Raw genomic sequence first — 11,829 nt, forward strand, 5'->3', positions numbered from 1 at the left:
GAACAGTGGCTGGTGGTTCGCTGTGGTCTCAATAAACAAGAGCTTATTCCGAGATGAAGGGGAACTGTTACATTTTGTTATCCAATCATATTTTGCTTATTCTAGACTGTCGTCTCCGTGCCTAAGCCGGAGTGACAGCAAACGGCTGTGATCTCATCAGACAGCACTCAAATCCACCCAGAAAATTGCTTGGAAACGTTGTCGCCCGGAAAGTGCTGCATCATCTTGGCTTCAGGACACCTGCTTGGGTTGACTCATCAGTATTTCAACTCTACCAGGTGGAGTTGAAGGGGAAAATGAAGTTCCAACTGTTGATTTAATCTGGTGAGAAGACCAACGAGTCGCATGGCGTGAGCGCCAAGGGTGCGGGCCGTGATTAGCGGCTTGGAATTGAAGAGCATGCGTCTGCGGCACTGGAGACTTTGGGGAGTACGTATGGGCCCGCAACGGTGGCGGCGAAGGCAGCGAAGCGCCTGCAGCCAAGACAGTCGTTTTCCTGGGCTGTTGATGTGGTTTCTGGATGGGTGTACTGGCTGTTGCGCAGGATGTGCGGAGTTACTGGGCTCAGGCAGGGGCTGGGGCGGTGATATTGGCGATGGCCTGGTGGTAGTGGGTGGCGGCGTGAGCGCGAATAGAGTGGAGACGGTGTTTGAGTACCTGGGACATGGCAAGTGTCTTCCGCGGAGAACTAGCCAGTGAAAGATTGATGAGGATCTGGTGTTGCTTCCGTGGCGGTGGAGTTGTTGTTGTGGCGGTAGAGATGTTGTTGTGGCGGTAGAGATGTTGTTGTGGCGGTAGAGATGTTGTTGTGGCGGTAGAGATGTTGTTGTGGCGGTAGAGATGTTGTCGTGGCGGTGGCGTTGGTGTTGTTGCTGCCGAGTGAAAGGTCAAACTGTACGGCCAGCATGCGGATATATAAATGTGACCTCTGGCCAGTCCATTTTCCCCCAGGTGCATCCGTTTTTGCTGTAATTCCAGCTGGCGGTGCGTCTCACGCTCTCCTTGCTGCTGCATATGCATTTGCACAGCCTGGGGGGTTAAAGAGCTGGCCCCCCATTATGCATTCTGCCATTGGCGCTGCAGGGGGCCTTCCCCTACATGTTGTTTGTCCCTCCCGGTGAGTTGGGCGGCGATGTGGGCCTGGGTGCAGCAGCTTCGGCTGGTGTTGGGCTAGGTTGCTGTTTGAGATTTCTTGTCCATTTTCAATGTAATTTAGGCTGTTACTTGAGTGGGGAAACCCTTTCAATTTTTTTGTACTTTGTTGCCTTGTGGGGAAAACCCTGTCATTTTTTGTAAATATTGTCTATTGTAGGGGGAACCCTTGATTTTTTTTCCCACAAAACTGTGGTTTTAATAGACTTGGATATAATTATTAATTACAGGGAATAAATTTGGCGTAGAAAAGTAGGTGGTAAGCGCTTAAACTGATTGGCTGCTTGTCAGAGGCGGAGGTCTTACGGCAACTACTTTTAAGGATAAAGCTTGTAAATATGCTAATAAGGGATTTTTGATATTTTAAAGGTTTAATCCAGTGGATTTTACGTGCTGGGGATGGTTTAAAAGGGAAAAGAGGCTACAATAGTAGCAGGGGAGAATGTTCACGGCAAACTTACAGTTTATGGGCGGTGAATGGTCTGGGGGATCTTTTCCTGAGGGCCAAATAGGCCTCTATTTATAGAGGGGACTTCAGTGGGCGTAAACACTGAGTCCTTTTCTCCCTATGGGAGTATCCAGGGCTGTAGCCGTGAAAAGGGCTTGGCTGTGGGTATTTTAATTGTATTAAAATAGACTAATTTCCCTGACTCTGTCACATGACATGTTTATAACCAATTGTCATGTGAAAGAGCTTCAGTAGAAGTCTACATAATACTTTCACGGGGTATTTTTAAACGAGTAATATTACTCATTATTGTACAACAGTTTATTTTTATGTACTTTAATTGTTTTACTAATTTTTTGTATGTAATACTATTTTTGGGCGCTTTCTGTGGCCAATTCTTATTTATACAATTAGTACATGAAGGAATAGGAATAAGGGGGTACTTTAAGTGGGTGACCCCCCTTAATTTATGATGAGGAATCTGATTCTGCAATAATAATTTAATAATCATCATTATTTACTGAATTATTGCAGTCTTTTGGATACTTGATGTATCTCTAAGGCTGACACTCGCCCCCTCTAAAAAGGTTAAATTCTGAAATAATTTAATCTTTGTGTTTAGAGTTCTTGAATCTTCTTAGATATTTATCCGCATCTTTAATGTCTTTTTCTGGTAGCCATTCATCTTCATGAATTGGGTTCCTGTATCTTACAAGATATAATTTATCTTTCTCTCCTCTGATCTTCTTGTCTTTCAAGATCTTATGAATTTTCTTCTCCTCTGACTCTTCAAGTGGAGGTACTTCTGCTTCAGGTATTTCTTTGCGTAAAGGGAATAATTCAGCATCTGATTCATTATAGTGTTTGAGTAAGCTTACTGGGAATGTAGGATGTTTCTTTTCTAATTCTCCATATAGTTCCACTTCTACTGCATTTGGTCCATGTAATGCCTTGACTACAAATGGGCCAACAAATGCATTCCTAAGCTTCTTAGGTCCTTTAATATTAGTAAAGTTTGTAGTTGATATTAATACTAAATCTCCTATTTTGAAGCTGGGTACTTTGTGCTTTTTGTCCCATTTTTCTTTGCTGTATTCAAATGCATTATCCATGCTTTGTTGAGCATGTTTTCTGGCTTTGTCCAGCATGTTCTTGAAGCTTGCTGCTGTGGGATGTACTTCTACCAAGTCCTTTTTCAAGCTGTCTTGTGGTAGTCTGGGGTTCCATCCTTTCTCTAGAATAGCTGGTGTTTTTCCTGTTGATGCATGGGTTGATGTTCTGTAGGCTAGTTCTAGGGCTGGTAATAGTGTAACCCAGTCATGAGTAAATCCATCAGAGTCTTTAAATTCTAATCCATAGGCACAGAATCTCCTTAGCATGTCTTCCAAGGTTTGAATCATTCTCTCTGCTAGTCCATCTGTTTGTGGATGGTAGGCTGTTGAGAAAGAGAGTTTAGTGCCAAATAGGTGGTACAGTCCTCTCCATAGATCTGATGTAAACTTGGGATCTCTGTCACTGATGATATTTTTGAATAGTCCTGTCCATGAAATCACTTGTTGCCAAATCATTATAGCTGTGTCCATAGCTGTATCATCTTTGTGACATGGTAAGAATATAGGTGTTTTACTAAATCTGTCTACAATAACTAGACATGCATTATAGTTTTTCTTTCCTCCAGGTGGTAATCCTGTAACCCAGTCCATGTTAACTGTTTCCCATGGTCTAGTGGGTTCTTCTATTTTCATCATATGTCCAAACCTTTTGCCTGTTGCCTTATTTGCTCTCTGGCATCTTTCACATGTAGTGCAGTATGTTTCTACATCTTGTTGCCATGTTGGCCACCATGCTAGGTTTCTTACTCTGTCTTCTGTTCTGTCTGAAGATAAATGGCCTGATGATGTACTGTCGTGGCATTCATGTAGTAGTGTATTGATCAATACTCTGTCCATTACTGTTAGTACACATGTGTGTTTGGATCTGTGGTAGATGATACCGTCAAGTAGGTGAAATCTTCCTTCCTGATATGATTTCTTCCATGCTGTATCTAGTGCTGCAATCAGGTCATCATCCTTTGAATCTGTTTTGGATAATATTTGTACTAACAATGTACAGTTCTTGTCTTGTTTGTAACTATTTCTGATTTCTTCAAAGGATTCATCCTCTAGTTCAGTAATGCTAATTCCCATTATTGGTAGTTCATCTGGGTCTTCAGGTGCCCAGGCTGGATTGTCTGGTGTGTTTGGTAGGGACCATCTAGAGAGTCCATCTGCATTTTTATGCAATCTCCCTTCTTTATAATTATTGTCATGTTACCTCTGTACACTTGAATGGATATCTGCCATCTAAGCATGTGTCTGTTAGAGGTTTTCATATTGATGAGTGATTTTAGTGCAATACAGTCTGTGATGACATCAAACACACTTCCATCTAGATAGTAGTGGAGTTTCTCTAGGGCCCAGACTAAACATAAGCATTCTAGTTGGCTTGCTCCATATCTTGCTTCACTTTTCTTGAGTTGTCTGGATATGAAACAAATGGGTCCTTCCACTGGTTTATCATTGATGATTTGTAATTGATGGAGTGCTGCTCCTAGTCCTTCCATTGAGGCATCAACATATAACACAAAAGGTTTCTTAAAGTCTGGCATTAATAGTAGAGGTGCTCTAGTCAGATGTTCTCTTATTTTATTAAATGCCATGTGTCTTTGTGTGGTCATTTCAAAGGCAGTATCATTAGAAGCTATCTCATACAAGCTTCTGGCCATGGCTGCTGTGGTGAGCAAAATGGTACAGACGGTCCATGGTTCAAGATCCAGATGAAGACTCAAGATTCAAGTGACCAGTTATCAAGATCAAGCCCTCAAGATTATCCATCTCAAATTTCAAGCTCAAGATCCAAGATATTATGATTGATATTGATGATTGTTGTTGATTTTTCTCTCTGTTCTTTTTGATCCATTGCACCCATCCTCTTATGTTACTCTCCTCATTTTTCTATGTATGTGGTTGATCTTTTCTTTGTGTGTTTTTTTGTTTTGTTTGTGTTGTGCAGAGCTTGTTTGTAGTTAGGGATGTGATGAACATGTCTGTGACATGTTCACTTCCTGGAGTCTGAGTTCGAAGTTCGGACTCAGATGAGGGGGAGGCATGGCAGTCTTCTGATCCACGAAATACACCATCAAGATTCTCAGATCCTTATCCTCACCACCTCATCAGATCCTTATCAACCCTCAAGATCCTCATCAGCATCTCTTTCCAGATCCTCAACCCCCAAACCCGCCAACAAGTCTCACTGACATTGTTGTTCAACCCCCTTTCTCTGGTTTTCTCAGATCTCATTCATCCTAGGACCTCACAGGAAGGCAGGCTCATCACCACTTTCCCTTCCAAGCACTGCCTACCGCCTGGCACGGTAGGAGTTCCACATTTGGTCCCCCGAGCCGGGATTGAACCAGCGACCTCAAGATTTACAGTCTCGTCTCACTTTAGGACAACAGGCGGTCAAACCTTGAGGATCTCAAGTCTCTAGTTCTTGTTTCAGTATCTCCAGCTTTGGTTCAGGACTCCTCTTCCCTTTCTCTTTCTAGATCCAACCTGGAAAATCCGGATTTTCAACCTTGAAAATCACATTCTCAAACCTTGAATATTAGATCCCCCAGCTCCGCCGATCTCAATCTGCAAGCTTCCGGCCCTTTCCCGGTACTTGGACGACTTTTCTGCCGTTCTCTGATCCTCCGCAAGTCGTTAGAGTGCGGTCCTAGACTCCGCCAACTCCGCTATCGAATCAGTGCGGACAATCTATCATCTAAAGTGGCTTTTATCTCCATATACCCTCGGAACGGACGAGTCGAGGGCCATTCTACCCTTGGTTGGATTTCTGTTGCTTTGCAATCCTTGTCTGGACGTTCGAGTGGCCGTCTTGTTTGCTTGATCTCTAGCTACCCGCTCGAACGATTGGTCGTGTCTGTGAGCCTGAGTCTCTATAGTGACAGCAGGACTCAAGAAATGGGGGGGCAATAGTTGGATTTCTTGGGATGAAGAAATTACAACTATAATAGAAAAAAGAGAAAGAGAGAGAGAAACCAAGCAGGATAAGAAGGAAGAGAAGTACTAGGTTATTCTAGTGGGAATGCACGTCCACTGGCAATGCTACTCTTCAGAAGAGTGCTGCTGATCTGTGTAAGAAGTGCTACAGCTTCCTCTCAGGAGGGTATCTGGATTAGATAAGTCTTAATCCAGCCACAGTTTTTTAGACTTCTCTCTGGACAGTCAAGGTTCTTAATGGGAAACCTGAGGGACAGCCCTGAACCTAGATTTTGAGGCAAAGGCCTGATGATAAGAAGGGACAGCCCTGTGATCAAGATGGAGGCAAAGGCCTATAGATTTGGAGGGACAGCCCTGTGATCAAGGAGGAAGCAAAGCAAGAAGAAAAGGCAGATCCAGCAAGACACAGAGTTGTACCTCTGAGATAAACAAGGTTCAGTGAAAGAGGTTACTTACTGTCAATATCCTAGGCGCCTGTGACGGTAGGTATACTGGGAGTATAGTAGGCTCTTTGGTGGTGATCCTGGAGTTATCTGGGTGGTGGTTCTGGTGTGCTGAAGTCTGTGGATCCGCCTCAGGCAAGGGGGATCCTGACTACGAAAATTTTCACAGTTTGCTTATGTAATTTACATATGTACATGTGGTTTGGCGCGCCTAGTAGCGCTGACACGTCACAACTGCGCAAGGGCGCTACAACTCAGTAACTCAGGGAAGGAGTATAGTTACAATGAATTGGTAAGTTGTAACTAGGGTTAAAATTGCATGAGGAAACAGAATATGAAGTCAAAACAGGGATATCTCTTAAGATGAAAAAGATATAAAGTAATTTATATGTAACAAAGGTAGAACAGGCAGCTTTTAGGTCAGCTGTGATGACTCTAAGGCTGACAGTGTCTCTCTGTGTGGTTTTCTCTTCATCAGGCGCCAGGAGGGATTGATCAGATCCCTTGTTTGTTTTGATCCTTCTCTCTCTTCCTTTGCAATGGATCCCGCAAATCTACTCGGCAGCACAGCAAGGCCAAGGGTCCCAACGGTTAAGATTAAGCCGCGGGACAAGCAGTTTGGTTTCGACGGATCCAACGTCAAACGCTTCCTGGATATGTACGAGTTGACGGCGGAGGTGGACGGAGCTTCTGAGCAGGATATGGCTCGGCAGATTCGTCTCTTCGTCCCGGATGGAGAACTGCTAGATATTCTGGAGACACTGGATGGTTTTAGCCCGCTCGACTGGTCGAAATTGAAGGCGGCAATGCTCTCTCATTGGGGTCGGGTCGATGAGGCTTGCTTTACGCTACAAGATCTCGACTCCCTGGTTGATTCCTGGTCGTCAAAGGGCAGAGTCTCGTCCTCGGGTGATTATCATTGGTTCCAACGATCCTGGGACCCAATCCAGGCTTATCTGGTGCGGAACGAGCATGTCGACTCCGCTGAAGAGCTCCGCACCCGCTTCTATCGATCCTTTTCTTCTAGTTTTCAAGATCGGATCCGCACAGCTCTCATCAAGAGTGATAAGATGATCACTACACTGGATCATCGCTTCAAGCTTCCTCCTCTCCAAGATCTCCGCTCCGCCATCGACGAAGTTATGAAAGGCCAGATTGCCTTGACTTTCGAGCCTTCTAGATCAACTAATCCTGTCCCTTCGCCGCCGTTCAAGGATGCGAATGAAGTCATGCGGAAAATGGAAGCGGAGCGGCGCCCAACAAACGACGTCACTACCGCTCCGCAGGCCCTGGCGACCATTGATGAGATCACCAGGATGCTCCAGTCCTTTGAGCAGCGCCTGATGGATAAGTTTGCTCTCCGCTCTCCGCCTCAGTCCTCTGCTCCGCACACCACTCCGCCCTCCGCAGTGCGGCGACCATTGATCTGTTACTACTGCCATTTCGAAGGCCACGGGACTGGCCGATGCTTCGAGCTCCAGAAGGACAAGGAAGATGAGCTTGTTGAGCAGAAGGGCAACAACTACTTCCTCCCAAGTGGTGCCCTGATCCCCTTTGATCCTAGTCGACCGATCCGCCGCGTGGTGGCCTCCTTTAAGGCATCACACCCGTCTAGCAGCTTTGTTTCCGCGCCATTCAGGACTGGTTGTGGAGCTCTTCACCCGTGGTATCCGCCAGCTTCTCCGACTCCGCCGCCGCCTTGTCACCCGATCCGCAGGCAAGCAACGCGAGATTCATCCACCCCTAGTTCTCTGTCTCCGCAAGCAGTAGATGCCGTTCTTGAGAAAATATCCGCTCTCCTTGTTCCCAATCTCGCCGCTACCGCTCCGCCCGTTGCAAAGGATAGAAAGAAGAAGATTCCGTGCCCCTGTTTGGATTCCCGTCAAATCAAAGTGAAGCAAGATCAAGATTTTCCCGGGACCCTTTCTAGTTCCAGTTCTGAGTTTGTTCCTAGCCACCAGCTCTGCTAGCCTGCAGAGATTTCGATTTCGCCATTCCGCCTCTGAGATGAGGTTAAACTATCTTTTCCAATCCGTGCTTGCAACCACCTCCGCAAAGAGGTTAAACTATCTGATCCTGATCCAATTCCCGCTCCTTACCCGCCAATCTCTGCCGATCGTCTCCACTCTTCTACAGCCAGTCTCTGCAATGAGAATAAACTAGGTGATCCTGATCTGTCTTCTGATTCCTTTCCCGATTCTGATCCTGCAGAATGTCTCTGCTCTCCTCAAGTCCACCTCCGCAATGAGAGAAAACTAGTTCTACGTTGTTTGGGTTTTCCGCGGAGGCATAGGAGTATAAAAGTAAGTCCTCCCAAAGTATGCACCTCTCGGGTAATTTCTACCGCTTTGTCAAAAACTCTATGATTTGCCACATTCATGAGCGGCCCCCGGGTTCTTCCCCTTTTGTCTTCTCTTGATCTAGGAATGCGTGGCGCAGTCTAGGGACAGACTGCAAATGGTGGGTGGATGTGGTGTTCAAACCAGTACAGGCCCTCAAGATCATCAAAATCCAGAATTCATCAAGATCAGATATCTCAACAGCAAGACTCTTCAGCCTCAAGATTCTCATTGTAAAGTTTCACAGAACTAAGATTTATTTCTTGATTAGAGAGGTCTATCTGGCATATCCAGAGACTGAGAAAGAAATAAATGAGAGGAAACAATAAGTACCTAAGAGCAGGTCTTGGCCGACTCTGGTATAGATGACAGTAAAAGAAATTGAGTATTGAGTTGACTGCGGTGCAGCTGAGATCACGTATTTGTGAATAGGACGGAGACGTCTGGATAAGTCAGCTGCTTGAGCAGTCAGTTTGAGCTCTTCGCTTAGGAAGGCCTGGAAAGAGATGGATCTCTTACTTAAGATTGAACGGCAGAGCGCTCAACACGGGCCAATTCGACTTGCGAGACTTCCAAAGCAGATGGATTCTGTTTCATCATTCAGCTCACAGTAAGTCTTCAGCTTTAGTCTGCTAGGCTCTGCAGCGAGGTACTTACCACCTGAGGTGGGTTTTGTTATCCTATCGCTGAGGCTGGAACCTTTACGGTTTGGGTTGGCGTCGGTAGCAAGCGTGCTGTAAAGGAGAAGAGACCCTGTCAGCACTGCTTGACCTAGCTGGGACAATACAACAATCTTCATACCTTGAGTCTGGTAGAGTTTGTTTGTATCGCTTAGGCTCTTTGTCTTGTGTCGACGTGGCTAGAAAGGAGCGGAGGATTAGCGTTAGCATAATCCAACTGCCTGGGAGCGACATGCATATGCATGCGCCTGAGGGTCGCGCGGACTCACCTGTCCCCCTTGCAGGGTTAGGGTTCAGTTCCTTGCGCTTCCTTGACTCTGGGCCTAGGCCCGAGTCTTGACAGCCCACCGTGCTTCGATCCGGTAGGGTTGAAGCAATCTGAGAAGAGGGTTTAATCTCGATGACTTCCAGAGCTCTGCGAATGATGGCCCTCCCCACTGGCTTGGTGAGAAAATCGGCGGTGTTTTCTTCAGTTCGAATGTAATTGAGTTGGATCAAACGGCGGACTACCAGTTCCCTGACAAAGTGTAGTCTGATGGACATGTGCTTGGTTTGGAAACTGTTCTGGGAGGTTTCGCTCTTTGCCAGGTCGATTGCACCTCTGTTATCGACTAGCACTTTGATGTCTTGCGGTTCTTGCCGGGTCTTCACTTCAGAGATTAGATTTGCCAACCAGGCTAGCTCCCTGCCGAGGTCCAAGAGAGCTTTGTACTCGGCCTCCGTGGTCGACAGGGATACTGTCGCTTGCTTTGATGATTTCCATGCTAGCAAGTGCGTGCCAGCCAGAATAGTAAAGCCGGTAGACGATCGCCGCGTGTCGGGGAAGTTCCCCCAGTCAGCGTCAACAAACGCTTTAAGTGTGTTGTCAGTGTTCTTGAGATATGTCAATCCGAGAGTCCTGGTCCCAGATAGACAGCGGTATACTTGAACCGCTGCTTGGTAGTGAAGGATACCGGGGTTTTCGAGGTACTGAGAGAGCAAGCTAACGGCATAGGCTATGTCAGGCCTGATTAGCACACTCAAGTAATTGAGAGAGCCAATTAAGGCTCGGTAATTGATGCCGGTTTTCCAAAATTCTGCGATCTCTTGCTGAGTTGCGCGCCGCAAGTAGGCTTTTGGGTTGAGAGGACAAGAGGCTGGGTGCAGTTTGTTGAACCCAAATTCCTCTAGCTTTCGCTCTATGAATTGAGCTTGGTTGATGTGAAGACCGGCACCCGTGCGCTCAATGTTCATTCCTAACAAGAATTTTGCCTTGCCCAGATACTTGATCCTAAACTCCGCTTCCATCTCCCTTTTGAAAGCCAATGGGTTCTTGCTTATGATGACGAGGTCGTCTACATGTGCATAGACTAGAGTGTCTTCCCTTCTGCAAACACCCCATCGGAAGAAAACGCACGGATCCGCTACGGAGACTGTGAAGCCAAGAGTCTTTAAGTATGTGGAGAGGCGATTGTACCAGACTAATGGAGCCTGGCGGAGCCCGTAAATGGCCTTCTTTAGTTCCAGTACTGTGTTCGGTGGTAAATCTAGTCCTGGCGGCGGCAGAAGGGTGACTTTGTCATCCAGCGGGCATGTTAGAAACGCGCTCCGCACGTCAAGTTGATGTATTTCTAGACCGTTGTCAACCGCAAAGGAGAGTAGCAGTCTCAGGGAGCAGGGGCGACCTGTGGGGGCGTACCTTGCCTCGAAGTTGATCCCGTAAGTTTGACGAAAACCTTGCGCGCAGATTCGCGCTTTGAACTCGGAAACCTTGTTATCAGGGCCAAGTTTCTTGCGAAATACCCACGTGGCCGGAATTGGCGTGTCAGTGGGGGTACGTGGCCTTTGCAGCCACACGTCATGTTGCTTCATGTTAGCGACTTCTTTCAACTCGGCCTCCTTCCAGTGGAGTGATTCTGAAGACTGCATCGCCTGTCGATGATTTTTAGGCTCAGCCGTAACCGTTGTGTGAAACGCTTGTCTTCTAGAGTAGTTGCGAATGTTTGAGGGATCAATATCGCTGGTAATCAACGTTGGGTGACGAGGTCCAATGACTTTGACGATTCGCGTTGCAGTTTGCGGCTCTTGAGGAGCCAGCGATTGGTCCGCGGAGCCTTGAGCTTGATTCAGTTCCTCGTCTTGCTCATGGTCAGCATCATCAATTCTGGGGCCCGGCGCTAGATCGCTGAGAATCTGGTTGATGTTGTCTTGCTCCTCCTGATCTTCTTCCTCGGAAAGGCGCCGTTGCTCACACTCATCCTCTTCGGTGAAGGGAAGAGGGTCGGATTTGGTGAAAGAGGGCAACTTGTTTAGACCGTAGGCATTGAAGCTTTTGTTCAAAGCAGGGCAATCCGGAAACGTCGACTCATCGAAGTACACATGCTTGGAGGTTACAAAGGATTTGTCCTCAGGTCGAAAAATTCGGTATGACGTAAATTCATTGTCATAGCCCAGCATAATCCCGTCCCAAGCGATGGAGTCGAATTTGGTCACCCGGTTCTGCTTCGGCTTCACGATCCAGGCTCTACAGCCGAACGCCCTAAAGAATTTCATGTTGGGCTTGATGCGAAACATCAGTTCCATTGGGGAAGCTCGGCTTTTGGACAGCGACGGCAAGCAGTTAGTCGTCGCCGTGGCTGTTTTCACCGCCTCCGCCCACCACTCCGGTGCCATGTTGGCCTGCAGCATAAGAGTTTGAGTCATCTCGATTATGGTGCGGTTGGCCCGCTCCGCAAAGCCGTTGTG

The sequence above is a fragment of the Puccinia triticina genome, chromosome 10A, assembly GCF_026914185.1.
Source record: "Puccinia triticina chromosome 10A, complete sequence".
Classification (NCBI taxonomy): domain Eukaryota; kingdom Fungi; phylum Basidiomycota; class Pucciniomycetes; order Pucciniales; family Pucciniaceae; genus Puccinia; species Puccinia triticina.